At 35.9% G+C, this 15940-nt stretch overlaps 1 protein-coding gene across 1 annotated transcript in view; it reads right to left on the bottom strand.

Annotated features, from left to right (window-relative positions):
- Nucleotides 1–10269, bottom strand: part of Dpr12 (defective proboscis extension response 12) — a 253352-nt gene extending 243083 nt beyond the window's left edge. The window contains exon 1 of the mRNA XM_072896338.1: nucleotides 8909–10269. The gene's annotated coding sequence lies outside the window, so the exon portion shown is untranslated. The remainder of the gene's footprint in view (nucleotides 1–8908) is intronic.
- Nucleotides 10270–15940: the final 5671 nt, after the last annotated feature.

Raw genomic sequence — 15940 nt, 5'->3', positions numbered from 1 at the left:
AGATTTCCGGGCTTATTGGCGTTATTCCTTTATAGCTTCATCTCCGTTGTGTTCGTTGAAGCGGAAAAGATCCCAAGGAAGCAATGTTCTGTCTTAAAGATGGGAGGTCTGGTCTTCTATCCATTTCGACCCTCCGTGATGCAAAATAGAACTCGAATGAAAAGTCACGGAGCCAGAGAAAATGCGATTCGTCGAGGATATTCGTCGCGCTGATTTCTCATCGCGAAGATATTTGCGGACACAAGCGGTTCAAAGATACGAGAATTAGGCGAACATACATTCTTTTTAAATTGCAAAAAAAAAAAAACAGAATAACTTTGCGGAGCAATTTTATTTCGCGTGATAAATACTTTATCTTATATTCTCAGAGAAAATATATAGCGAATAATATACAAGAGTAGTCTATTCAAATCGATTTGTATATAAATTCTATAATGATAGTAATTCTATTAGACTGTAATTCCTCGTGATAATATACGCTGACATATTAGGTTGCTAGTACGAGTGATAACTTGTGAAATGAGTTCTGACATGTAATTGTATCAAGAATTCAAATCATTTTTCTTTTTTTTTTTATCATCAAAAATATAGACTAATTTATTATGCCTGTGTCTTCAAGTTTTATAATGCGAAGAGTTAAGCGATCTTATTATGCGGTACTGTTGCATGCGCATTATTTAGAAGTTAATGAATATATTTGGTATGAAAATTACAGTGGTTTTGTCGCGCTATGCCATAAAGTCGCGCTGTTCATTATCTCCGTCGCTTATACAGACACGATGATGTATTCCATGGGCGCCATCGGCTAATGAATATCCCATACCAAAGCAGACTCGGCATTATTAATTACTACTCATCGAATTAATATTCCACGTTTATGACGCCGCGCGAGAAATCGGCGACTTCCTTCTCTGCGTTTGCTTTCGCATTCATGCTCATGCAGTTAAAACGCGACTCATTACGGCTGCAACACCAGCAGCCGTAGACTCGTATATCAAACAGAGTAGGCCACTTGTATATAATTCATCCGTAGCGCACGCGGCCCGCGCGATGTTTCTCGGTCGCTATGCTTTTACGGCACCCAGTAAAAACAAAATGACCTGCTGCCGCACGATATCCCCGGCATTTGCATAAGGCGTCGAGAGGCCAAACGAGAGAGAGCCGCGTCAAATAAATCCTCGTGATTTATGTGCTTATGACGCGCGACGTGTCCTTGAAATGGACGGACGCGAAGGATAAACGTTCGCGTAAGGTGGATCCACTCAGGAAAATTCTCGGCTGCTTATCAGCGCACTTTCCCAGGGATTCCTTATGTTATATCCTTATCAATCACTGTCCCCTACCAAAATGTCAAGACGCGGACACATTATCCTTACTTATATGATCTGACATTTCTGGGATGTCGCAGCCGGACGGGCTTGAAGATTCGAGACGCGCAGAAATAGAGATAAGAAGTCGAGGGATCGAAAAGCGGAAAGAACCGAGAAAAGTGGAATAAGAGCACGAGAAAATTCATCTGTAATTACGACTTTTGCGGATGGAAGTTAAAAGCGTTAGTTTGCTGGGAAATATTGAAGACGAGGATGAAAAAGTTGTAGTCAAAGTTCTCTTGAGAGAGAGAGAGAGAAAGAGATACGTTTCCTTGTCTAACTTAAATGATATCTTGCGACGAATTCGTTTTTAAAGTTTGTAATTATATATATATATATATATATATATATATATATATATATATATATGTAGAGAGAGAAAGAGAGAGAGTTCTCTCTAAAAAAAATTATGCAAATTTTATAATTAATGTGCAGATTGTTTTATCTGTTTGACGATGCAGTATTAAATACTTTTGCTACAACATTATTAAAATTTGATGTGATTTGCAAATTTTATCGTTACATCCAAAGAATTGTTGTCAATACATCCAAAGTATGCGAAAGTATGTAGATAGTGTCATCCTTGGTGGGTCGTTGAACGACCCTTGTTTAGGTCCGAGGTGGGACTGGATTTAAAGTCAGAGAAGTGTGAAAGAATAGATAGAGAGGAGACGAGGGAATTCATACGTATTATATACCCCACCTGGGAAGAGAGTGTGTCAGACGGAAAGATATGTGCGATAAGGAAGACAAACGACGAACGATAAAACGTCGGATGGCACCGCGGGAATCGTCCCGTACGCGGCGGAGTCTGATCGTTATTAATGAGCGAGGTGTGTCGTTATAGGCTTATTATCCGGCCGTTCTAATTAAATTGGATTAGTGCAATGAAGCGTACTATGAAATTCTCGGTAAATGGTCCCACTACGACCCTGCTGTTACGCCCTACGCTACTCGACCCGCCGACACGCGGCGTCGACGACCGCGATAACATCCTTTGACGAATTCGATTATATATATGTAATGCGCAATTATTACGTACGGCCCTTTCATTTAGCGCGTTTGGACTAATTTCTTCGCGCACGAATCGTCAGAGATGTTATTACTAAAAGCATTATTACTCCAGCTATTAGCCTTATTATACGAGTAGAATATGCGAGATGTATATATATGTTTAAAACGCACATTTGCACAAACCTGTACGAACATGTGGTAATTTCACAGTCCGTCTTCGATAATGGAAATTACCCGCAATTATGAAATCTTGCCTATCCCTCGGTTGCTATTCTCTTCTTCGGAAGTTCTAATCGTGGAGTTCCTATAACTTTCATGATCGATCGGTTTAAATCGACGTCATGCGCCAGCTGTTCACTCTATTCGCTTATTAATCTGACGCCGAACGAGAGGAAACGAGACAGAATAACGTTGTGCAGAGAACAACCCCCAGCGTTAATGGAATTTGCAATCCACCGCATACGCATAAATGCACGTCATTCCAAATTAACGGTCAACCGACAAGAATATGGCCGATTGAATTAAACTTTTGTAAATAGATTAAATGTATAAAATATACACGATACAAGAGAGGATCATTGATCGAGGAAAGTGAGCGTTTTAATTAGAACATCCTAGTCGTCTCTTTCGCTGACGAGTCGGTAAATCGCTGCCTCCGCCGACTCTCATCCGTCCTTAATTATTCAGGCCGACTATAATTCATATTTTAAGCGTGCCAGAAGTGATAATTGATGCGAAGCTAATGTAAAGTTTGGATCGTCGTCATCGGGCTCTCGTATGTAGGTCGTTTTGTAAGCCAGTGGCGTAGCCAACTTACAATAAGGATTTGGGGAGGGGGGGGGGGGCTAAAAATATTTCTATGGCTGGAATTCATAGACTTTTCTCAAGAAAAATCACTGAGATTTGAAATCTTTGGGGGGGGGGGCTCGAGCCCCTATAGCCCCCCCCCCTGGCTACGCCACTGTTGTAAGCTATATCTATCTATCTATTCCAATAATTACGTCTAGCAATTCGCAAATGTATGGTACATTATCGAAATGTTCGATAAAGAGACGAAACTGAATGACAGTCGAGAAAGAGAGGGATTTTCTTGTTAAGGTTGCGACAATGACCGCGCGAGAAATGCTGGGGATTAAATCTTGGAAGAAGCGACGCGCGTTTATCTGTGTAACTTTTGCTTTTAATTAACCCGAGGAAGTTATCCGGTGTTTTGTGCGTCGGTGTATTAACTCCGACGTATTAACATCTCCATGCTTTTCGAGACAACGCGACGAGCCACGGTTGGCACGAGCGGTTAATTAATATCCGCGATTTCAGTCGGCAGGCTTAATGCACTGCGTTACTCGTGCGATTTTCGTGACGCGATTAAATGTCGTTGTTTTCACAACAGCTGAAAGATAGTCGGGAAAAGAAAAAATTCTCTAATTTTAAATGAATGATGTAATATTCGTGCCAAATCTAAAGCAGCACAAAACAGTACGCTACAGTAGATTAACGATCTCAATAAATGTTAAACGACCGAGCGTCGTCATCGAGCTGAAAGAGAAATATGGCATATTTAGCGTTGCATTTATACAATAACTATAATGGTCAGACAATGTCATTAAGCGATTCGTTGATGCGTCGGTCATTAACCTCGCGTGGACAGATTAGCGTGATCAATTTATCTTTAGTTAATTGCGACAGCAATTCCATTTTTACGCACAAAATGGTTTATTTCATCTATATATGGTTTGTTTTCTCCATTATCACGATATCATTAATCAATCTAATGAAATTTATATTAAAAACTGATATATTGCAAAATATTTTATTTACTACCTACGTTTCTCATGAATGATGGAACAATACAAGAAATATTATCAAGTAGTATTAAGTTTACATTATTTGTGCGTGAATAATAATAATAGAGAAAACATTCTGTCGATATAACATTATAGTTAAACTTAAATACGCGTGATTATAATTATTAAATATTTTATATATTATTATTAAATGTTTATATATTATTAAATATTTTATATATTTTAATCATTAAAATTTAATATAGGGCGTCCTATAATTTACAATTTTATTTAATTACATTTCAACTTTAATAACTCAGAATTATTTATGCATTTATTGCTTTCCATGTTTTAGTTGCACGACGTTATAATTATTTTATTGAAACTTATAAAATTTTATTTTATAATTGTAATACATCCAACAATAAATATAAGGTAATAAAAGAATATTTTACATACGACACACGTGGCGAGAGATAGCCATTTTTCAGTCGCATCGCGAAATTACAACGTATACATCATCTTATTACGCCCTGATTGACACAAGATTCAGAATTATTGTTGCAATTGCAAAAACATTCTCAGTTCTCGTGCAATATTTTCTCACTCTCCGTCCGCTTGTTCTCGCCATAATAACGCGCTAGCATCGTCAATTTCAATCTCGGAGCTCATCTTTCGACGCTCTTAACTCATAACTTCTCGTGACGCAGTTTTCATGTTCGCCGCAGACCTCGGTGAAAGACCCCTACTCCAGGATTATCCCGGCGCACTACCTTCTCTCTCTCTAACACAATTTCGCTTCTCGAGCAGGAAACATCTCCGCGCGACAAACACCTTTGTAGCGGGGATAAAACGCGTGTTAATTGCGCTACTGGTGAGCAAACAGCTGTAGAGTTGACTGCAATTAAGATTCCGAACTTGCTGGTCGACGTTAATGGATATCTAATTTGCTCTCGTTCGACTTGCGGTCTAAAGACGACGATAGGTCACGGAACTAAAACAAAGAGAGCTACGGGGAAGGGACGGAGAAACCGCTCGCGGGTAAGAAGTACGATTACGGGAAAGGAAGAGAAACGCACGATGCATCAGGCAGTGATGTTCATTGTCCTGTCGCGAGAGTTAAGTTTTGGTAGGAATGACAGGTTGATATCGCGAGAGCAAAAACGTAAGACGCTTGGCGACGAGAGTGTGCTGTAGACAGGAGGTTCTTGTCTACGCTCCCCAGAGTGGCTTGCGCAACTACGTAAAGTATACGTATTATGTAAAGACGAAGTAGAGAAACAGCATGTAAGCATCGGCAACGGAAATTGGAAACTCGTAAGTACATGACGCGGAGATTACGCGACGGGAGTAGATTTGATCTCACGGTGACAGTGACAATTTCCGTCGACATATCGGTAGAAATTATATGTATCCGCGTATTTACGTGTTATTTTCATAAGTTAGATCCGTATCGCGCACATCTTTATCTTTCTATATACATGTTGCAATATTAACTGTCAATATTAAAAATACATATTCAAATACAATAACTGCAAAAAAGTGAAGTGTACATATATAAATGATAAATATTTTCTATAGTTTTACAAAACGATATAATAAAGTGAAACATAAACTAAATGATATGTTACACTAATGATATAATTTATTATTAGCTTGTACACATGAGTATACATGTGTAAAAGACATATGACGTGTATTGATGCAAATAAATATATTAATTATCAGAAAGAATAATATCTTTTTATGGAATCCTATAGAAGAGAAGAAAAAAAAATATTTTTAAAATATTCTGAAATATATATAATCAGAAAGGATGGATTATATAAAAAGTGGTAATCTTTTTTCAAGTAAAACATACACTCTGTGGTATATTACGTTGACTTAACAGAGTCGAGTTGAGGGACATATGAAACATTTGGTTGGAGAACAAAGAGAGAAAGAGAGAGAGAGAGAGAGAGAGAGAGAGGCGTAGAAGAAGAGGAGATCACTTGTCGACATACCGCCGCACGTAATTTCCTGACGACGTTGTCTAGAAGAGCAAAACGCCGAGGGGGTGGAAAACTGGGGCGGCTCGCAAAATTAACGTAACTACATCGAAGAGCCTCAAGCTCTCAAGCCCTACGACGAGCTACGTGTCTACGCTATGATCAATGGCACATCACACAGCGGTACGAAAGCTTACTCTGCTCGTAGGACCGAAATTTATAGTGACCTGGTTCACGAGGCGTTATATACCCGGAAACTTCACACAATCGTGACAGATAGTATAATAAATTAAATTAAGAACACAGGGTGCATCAAAGGACGATGTGGTTAAGATGAGCAGTCGAAGTGAATTGCTTTCGTGATGCACGTCTTGCACCACTCGTATATTTGGTGGACAATTCAAACTCAGATATTGTTTGGAGAATCGTATGGATAATGTGAGAGATATAATAAAACAAATATTTATTTAAATTTAAATCTGCAAGAGAGTATTTTTTATAATGGGTGATTGACAGAAAGCCGTGTGTGATATTGGTAGTTTTGGAAAATTAATTAAAATATAGTCTAATGTTTCAGTTTTATTTTCGAAATGACATACACATGAACCACGTATATGTAATATCACTTTTACTATTATATATAACATTCCATGAGTTTTGATTTTAATTGCGATGCATTTTATAGAAACAGGAAAGGCAAAAAATATTATATTCCTAATTTATGAAAATGTCAAAGTAGCTGACATTTAATTTATTAAAATGTTTTACCTGAAGGGTAAGCGGCAGCTAAAATATTGGATTAAAACATGAATTTTTATAACGGTGTGAAAAACCGGTGTGTTCGCATCGAAAATAAATAACATGCAAATATATAGATGTTGTTATTTGTTTTCGAATTATATATTAGAAAAATTGTCCGATTGTAGAGAAAAAGAACAGTCAGTTATAATCGGTTGAAAACTAATAATCACGCTGTTTATCTCGTCGTATTATGTGCGCGCATATTGGATTAATAATAGTAAAATCAATGCAGCACCAGGAAACATTAAGACTTTAACCACGCGAGCGATGCCAGTGCGATGATCAATGGCACGTCATGCGCCGTGCTAGAGGCTTATCCATTCGCATAGTCGGGATTTATAGCAATTTAAGTAGCCTTGAGAGAAATGAATGGCCTTTTCACACAAATTTATATCTTGTACAATTTACATATCATCTGTTTGTGCTAATTAGATTTATGCCATATTTGAAATTATATACATATATATATATAATTTGATGGTATATACATTAAGGAAACATAGGAAATGAAAAATCTTGACGTGAAAACTGTGAGAAATTATTGCGTCCATTTAAATAATAATACTGAGTGTCGATAATTGACAATAGAAAAGATTAACGTCTACAATTCGATGTATTTCACAATAGAAAAACGAATGGCTTGATTGCAGAAGCTTTGAGAATGCAACGCGCGTCGACAGAAAGCTTTGTAATTCGCCGATGCTCGGAGATCTGTAGAGAGTCTAGAGTTTGATCGGGTTTGTAGTGACCCGAATTGGATACGATGGAAATTCCTTTCAAGATTTTAATCGTGACAAATCGCTCTGCAAAGCGGATAAGGGTGTCGAGGACTTTTTAACGGGGAGTAGACAAGTGGCAAAAATCTAATGTGCTTATGATTGAATAACCGCAACTTCTGAAACACTTTACGCGATTACGAGTTCTATATGGAATGTCGTGGCACTAGATAGTTCCTGAGGCTTAATAGTTTTACGATGAAATCACGAATGATAAAATTTCTTACGGTGCCATGGGAGTTAACGAAATTTGCGCGATCGCTTAACGATTGAAATAGAATTGAAATTGATGGCTCTTGGCTTTACATCGTTTAAAGACTAATATTTGTTTAAATTAATTTCCACAATTTAATTATAGTTTTCTACAATCTATTCACTCAAGACTTTATCACTTATATTTACTTTTAATATATACAAAAAAAAATATGTATGTCATATGTTTATTTTCTTTACGAAAATCATATTTGATATTTTTTTTATATTATGCATTATTATAATTTATTTTTCTCAAATGAATTAAAATTTTTACACTAGTTATGTACTCTGATGATCAAAATTATATTTAAACTTCGACAGTATAAAAGTGTTTAAAATTGCAATCTTAAAAAACAGAAAATATATCTATAAAAATAATAATAAGTAGTGAAATAAATTATAATATTACCGGTCCTTACATATTCATATATATTTTTTAATCGAATTGAAATAGATTCTTTTTGTAAAAAAAAAATGGTGTTAAATCACAGTTGCTTTAATTTTAGTCGCGATTAAACCTATTTGTGATTTAATACGCTTGATATTTTGGTTCTAAAAGAAGCGATTTTAAATTGATTAAAAACAAATATAACCCTTTATTCTGCAGATGGATCTGACTCGTTAAACTAATAAGCTAAATTTAATAAAAGCTAGTAATATATATAAAATATTCTCATCTATATAGGGATATTACGTAAATGGAACAAGTATTACTGCTAAAAAATTGAGCGTGGACGGTCTTATGCAAATCTATCTATTTATGTGATAGTTATCTAGATTTCCATCAATTTCATTTCTCTTGAGCATATGATTATCAATTTGACGAATCCGTAATCGCGTAATTTAAATAGAAAAGGCAAGAGACATAATATGCTACATTGCTATTGAGAATCGTGAAATTCCAGTAATTTAAGACTCACTTGCAGCGCGGGAATGTGGTACACGGTTGGCCCTCGGCGAGATCACCTCGCGTCACGGCAGGGATGTTCTCGGGCGGACGATCGCCGACGAGCTCGTCGTGCACAACACCCGCGGACCCGTGTCGGCCGATCGCGCGATCCGACACCGAAATCGGCGATTCAACCCTCTAACGAGGGCTGCAATCGGGGACGCATGATGTCCCTCCTACGAGGAGCGGTTCAATGGTCTCTAATGATCGTGCGACACAATGGAAAGACCACTCGTCGTAGGTCAGTCACTACGCACTTCGCGATCGCGCTAGCTAATGCCGTATACGAGGAAAATCGACGCGTTATCGGCCGCGAGTCCTTTGATCACACCTGCTATTAATGGTCACTGCACCCGACGACGATACACTGGCATGCGTCACACTCGCAAAACTCCCACTGCGCTCGCAGATTGTCGCGTACACTCGAGAGTAATCGCACTATCCTCTTCGAAGATAAATCACAGTTTTCCTTCCATAGACAGCAACTCACCAATGAGAGTTTCTCTTCTCTCACGAACGAAAGTATGTCACTTGAGAAAATAGCCGCACGATCAAATCGAAAACCGTCACTACAGCGTTGCACCCCGGTGAAGGAACGCGATTACCGATTCGCGCGCCGCGGATGGTCTTTCTTCCCGAATTGACGATGAGAGGGTCGCAACGACGGAGAAGCGCAGAGGGAAAAGGCAATTGCCCGAGGCAATAAAAATAATGGCGATACGTCACGAATCCATGCACGTATACACGCGTGTATGTATATATGTATATAGATATATATATATATATATATGCACGTGTATATATATATATGTATATGTGTTTTGTATGTGTGTGTGTGTGCGTGCGTGGTGCGTACGCGCGCGCGGTTATCAATTTTTCGCGCTCGCAGGACGCACACGCGAGGGGGCACAGCCGACACGCATCAGCCCTAGGAGAGACCCTTAGGCTGGATCCGCGGAGTTTCCTTTCACCTCGATTTTCGGTCCCTCGCCACCCCCGCGTTGCACAGGCGCGAACCGCTTTCAGAATTTCCGAGGGTCGGGCGACGCGCACGCGGGAGGGAGTGACAGCCAAGGGGGAGCGTTACCGTCGGGGGTGGGAGTACCGAGGGACAGTACTGGAAGTGGAAAGGACCGAGTACCTGGGTGGTAAGAGTAAATCGCAAGGTGGCGGGCCTTGCCCTACGCTCGAGAGAATAGACTCTCGACACACAACCGGTTACACCGGTACGGCTAGACTACCACCAGGCTACACGCCAACGCTGCAGCACCGGCGTGGGAAGTAGGGTGCCTTGTAGCTCGTACTGATGGCGATATCGTGATTGTGATAGTGCTGCTGTGTGATAGCGCTGCCGCTGCCGCCGTTGCTGCTGCTGGTGTTGCCGCTGCCGCCGCCGCCGCCGCCGTCGCCGTCGCCGCTGCTGCTGGGTGGTACGGACGTAGAGGGGATGATAGAAAGGAATGGAGGGATATAGAGAAGGGGGATAGTAGCGCAGGCGTTTTGGTGCACCAACGCATTGATCCCTGGAATTCGTGGGGACGACGACGAGGGTCGAGCGTGTGTCCACCCTTTGCGAGGAAAAGAGAGAAAAAGAGCGAGCGACAGGACGGGTGGTAGAGAGCGTCGACCGTTCCACTCGTAGCCAATGTCCACACCTGCAGGTCGTGGACGAAGCCAGGATTTGATAGCGGAAGCAAGGTGTCATTGATTGAGAAACGTAGATCACTCGATCGTATTTGGATCGGTATCTGAATCAGTTGACACGAGAGAGCTGATATCTATTCATAGATCGATATTTATAAATTAAACAGATTTTTCAATAACGTGATTAGAGATCTATAAAGAATTTTACTAAAATATTACGAATTATATTTTATATTATATTAAATATACAAAAGTCCGGATAAAAGTTTCTCGCATATTTTTAACTCAAAAAATATATTTTTTTTAAATAGAATAAGAATGTTAGTAAAAGAAATAATAAGTAAAATTAACGAGCATGAAATAAATAGTTTCAGAAATGTTGAAATGACTGATTTAAAATGTTCAGAATATTTATATTGACTACGTACATATATATTTAAAATTTTTTAATATATTACAATATATTATAATATATAATCAATATATTTCAATATATTACATATTTTACATATACATTTTTATACTAAATTTATGAACCACTCCGTAGAATAAATACACATTTATATGTATATATTTTTACAGTTTTTAAATATTGAACTTCTCTCCTAAGAGTATGAAATATTATGTGGCAGACCAATACTTTTTCAATGAATATTTCAAATAGGATACACAGACTATGTTGATATATGTATGTTACAAATAAAAGATAACAAGTGACACAAGAGAAAGTCAAAACTCGATATAAAACTATTAGATTTGTCAAATTTAAATGTTTTCTTTAAAATATTAACACGCATATAAAGTATTTTACATGTTATATGTTTAAAATATCGCTAACAAACTTTCTTTATTGTATTTATTGCGATTCACATAGAATCGCAACAATTTGATGGTCGATATACGATATTGTAACAATTTTGACGCATTGAATACTTCGAAGAATTATGTATTTTTTTATTTATTTTATTATATTTGTTATAAAAAACTTTGTTGCGTTATACAATTTTTTTCTATGAAAACAACATAAAAAACAGCAAAAAATATTAGTTTTGTTCGTGCTATCCGTTATTTTTAAATTATCTTTTTTATAAGATGATAGATTTCTACATAAAATTACTTGTTTTAATCATTTCTACAACGAAAGTTGATTTTATATTATTATTATAGTTATATATTTATATAATTGTTTATATAATTTTTTAAAATTGCTTTTTTAATATTAAAATTATTGTTTCATAAGAAGTGAACAGTAATAATGTATATACATTTGTCTGTGTATACGCACAAATATATATATATATCTTGACGTATATTGTGAATCGTGAATAATATTACACCCCGCATTGACTGTTACTTTTATATACATTATATATATATATATATATAATGTATATACATTTGCCTGTGTATACGCACACATCGGCAAATAAAAGAGGTATCTCGTCTCGGCTAGCCGCGATTACTCGTTAATAAAAGAACATGGAAAAAGATGGAGAAAAAAAGAGCGAACCATGCAGTAAAAAAATAAAATTAAAGTTACGCGAATGAGTTGCTTTGAGATTTTATTAATTTTATAATTTTTCTAAAGATTCTTTTATTCTATTTTATTGCAAAAACATTTGTCAATTAAACTGTACAATAAATAAAATTATTAAAATTTTACAAGATCTTTAATAATTTAAATACTTAAACTCATAGTTAAACTTTTGGAGATTGAAGACGTTTTGCAATAATTGTAATAAAAATAATAATTATAATGTAAAGGTTAAAACTAGAATAAACAATCAATTTTTGAAATCTTTATCATACTTGACAATAGAAATTATATATGTATATGTATATCAATTTAGCTACATGTATGTTATACTTTCCTACTTTCAAACACATAACAAAGTTCCTTTTATTTCAAGATATCGAAGTCATCTGCTTTACATAGAAATAGAAGTACTTTTAAATACATATACCAAAAGTTTTATCAGGTACATGGTTAATGTTAAAAAATGAATACATCAATAATCGGTTATAAAATTCAATGAGATTTATGTTTGTTGTACTTATCAAACTTAAAATTTGATAAAAAATTATATTTTGCAGCTTTTTCTTTCTAGTTTTCATTCAACTGTCCAGCTTTTGTCATATAGTATTAACTAAAAGCGGGGAATTCAGTGCGACAAGAGGCTTCGATATGTTTTCGGTGATTTTTGCGATCAAAACGATCGTCAAACGTGAATCGTGATACCTCAGGCACCGATACACGTATATATGTAACATCGCTCCCATGAAATATTCAGACTCAGTCTGCGTGCGGATATATGTAGCGTCGTTGAATAAATAACGAAGAAGGTAGGGAATCCCGATTGGTTCATAACTCCCTTTCATCCTGGATTCTTTTGGTAGTCCTAGTAACGAAAGCCACGCATCTCCAAGGAACATAAGGGAATCGAAAGAGGGATCAGACGATTTATCTTTTTAAAAAGTTATAGATTTGACTTTTTATGGATACATACATAAAAAACTCATTTCTCTCGAGACTTATTATTATTATTAATTTGTGTGTGTGTATAACCGTTCAATTTTATATTTTAATTACTTATATATATATATATATTTATAATGATTAGGATGATTTATTCTATTGATAGGGAAAAAAATAGAGAAAAAAAACAAAATGAGTTATTTTGTTTTAAACTAACAAGTTTGTTACACGAACTATATAGACTGATCTTTTATACACGCAACTGCTCTCAAATCATGCTCTATTGATTTAGAAAAAGACAATAAAGAGAAGAGAAAGAGAGAGAAAGAGAAAGGGAAGAGATCTGAAATTTGAAGATACAAACGGTAAATAAGATTCTCAGTGAGCGGCGACTTCGAGAGCTACAAGCTTTCCAATCGTGTTGTTTCTTTCAAAGAAACGGAATAATAATTTTAACATTTTTCAAAACAGACTTGTTCTTTTATTCTATCGCATCCTATTCAGGAAAGGCGATGAAATATGCAATAACAAAAGCAGAACGTTAAATAAACTGCAAATAACAGCAATAACTGCAAATAATACCCATTTATTTGTCGAGAATTGTCTTGCTTCATTCAATTGGAAGAGAACAATATATACTAACTGACTGTAGATGGTTATTTCTAACAATACTTTGAAGTTAGTTGTCAATTATATTGTGTTGATTTTTTCACAACTGATTGAGCTTATATATTATTTCTAACGATACTTTTATATGTTGTATATATCATTATATGTATTTTTGAAAGTCTTTTTCGCAGAGATAAATTAACAAGGATCTTCACCTTAAAAATTAAAATAATGTTTTCAAATCTTTTTTTATTTAAAGTTTAGAAATTTTATTAATTTTCAGTTTATAACAAATAATTAGTTAATTTAATTATAATAATTAGTTCATTTATCACGAATTAAACTTGGCAAATACATGTTTACTAAGCTTTTTGGATCATCCATCATGTTAATTTCAAAAGTATATAATTGAACAATGAATGTTTTCTTGTGGAGACCATTGTATTAATTTCATCAGTCAATATTTCAACAGTGAAAATGGTGGGTAAAATGCAGGATGTGCACGTAAATGCAAGCCCAGCTTCGAAAACTGCGTTTTCGAATCGTTGTTTCCTTGGAATTGTCGGAAACCTTATGATGTATGTGAAGAAAACTCGGAAAAGTAACCGCATAAAACGAGTGCACAGGATCTATCGTGGTAGCGACCGCTTTAAGAAATATCGGGGAAACTCTGTGGGTCCTCAAAGAATAGAATACTCTGGCTACGCTTAAACGAGGAGAACGGGTACAGCAGATACTCGATACCGTTCCTCTGGATAAACCGAGCTTGAGTGCTGTGAATGCTTGCTGACTTTCCCAGAGCTACCCCTCCAGTTTCGCTCACGACGCGTTTACTGTTCCTGCAGAGGCTCGTTTTGTATTGAAAACCAAATTTTGCTCGTCGACACCGCCGTCGCCGATGACGTTAAATCCGATATAAAACCTTTCGCTTCAACACATGAAGTAGGAGAGAAGTGGAATATGCGAGATGCTCGAGAGGAAATTTCATTTTTGTACATCGGTTTTTAGTAATCGCTCGGGGCAAAATAAAAATATTCACGTGTTGCATGAATATCGTACAAAAATGTTTGGAAGTACATAAATAATAGTAGGTAATAATGTTGTTTAATTGGAATTAAATTATAAACAATAAATAATGAATATTATGTACTGTATGCATTAATTTTCACAAAGACATTTGCAATGTATAATTCTTATTAAAATTTACGATTTAAATATGTATAATTTTTGCGAAATACTACTACATCATTTTATTCACTTAAAGTAAGCCGCTTTGTAAATCTTACAAAGCATTAATAATAAAATAAAATATTCCAAAGTACGTTTCTATTACTAAATTTTAAATATATTAAATATTTTAAATCTTATCTCTGCATTTTTGTGCTCTCTCTTTTCCCTTAAAAAATGACGATGTTTCTTTGATTGATATTTCATCTAAATATTTATATAATCGATAAATGAATCGATAAAAGTGGATAAACATTTATACAGGCGAAACTATCAATAAAGAAGCTATATGCTACGCGCGTGCAAACATACAAGTGTAAGCAGCACTCTGAATCTCTCTCGGCGTAATTCAATAATGGTCTTAGGGTAAGGTTCATAATAACTGCGTAAATGAGAAAGGTCCTGTAATTAATTCGAGCATACCCGTGAATGAAGAAAGAGAGAGAGAGGGGGGGGGGAGGGGGAGACAGAGACAGAGAAAGCACGCCTCGTGCCAACCTCGTCGTATACGAAGTAAATTCTACTTTGAAAGCTTCCTTACAAAAGCCACTAAATCAGCGCCGTTAATTTGTTGAGTATAAAGCGAATCATTTCCTTCTATGCATATATTCGATATATATACCGCAATTATAATACAACAACGTGGATTTAGTCTTCATGTAATAATGACTTATAGTTTGCAAGTAATAATATGCTAATTGAGCAATTAAAATTATATGAAAATTTGAATATTTTTCTTCGGTAAAATATTACAATTAGTAACTCTACAAATGTGTAGTTTAATTAATATGAAGTTTTAAATAATCATTCAATCTTGTTCGTTGGAAACGAAAAAAGAATTATGAAATATTATTCAATATTGTCTATACATATAGGCACACAACATATTTTTCTCACCTTAGGTATCCTGCGTCTTTAAGCTTAGATTTTCTTACTGATTTATGCTTTCAAAAATTACATAAAAATCAGGATTACTTTTTAAAATGTCTATTATATTATCCGGTCAGTTTTTAAATCAAATGTTCGAGACTCTGGAATCGGACTCCA

The sequence above is a fragment of the Anoplolepis gracilipes genome, chromosome 7 (genome assembly GCF_047496725.1).
Source record: "Anoplolepis gracilipes chromosome 7, ASM4749672v1, whole genome shotgun sequence".
Lineage (NCBI taxonomy): Eukaryota > Metazoa > Arthropoda > Insecta > Hymenoptera > Formicidae > Anoplolepis > Anoplolepis gracilipes.
This window is presented reverse-complemented; position numbering and strand designations above follow the sequence as displayed.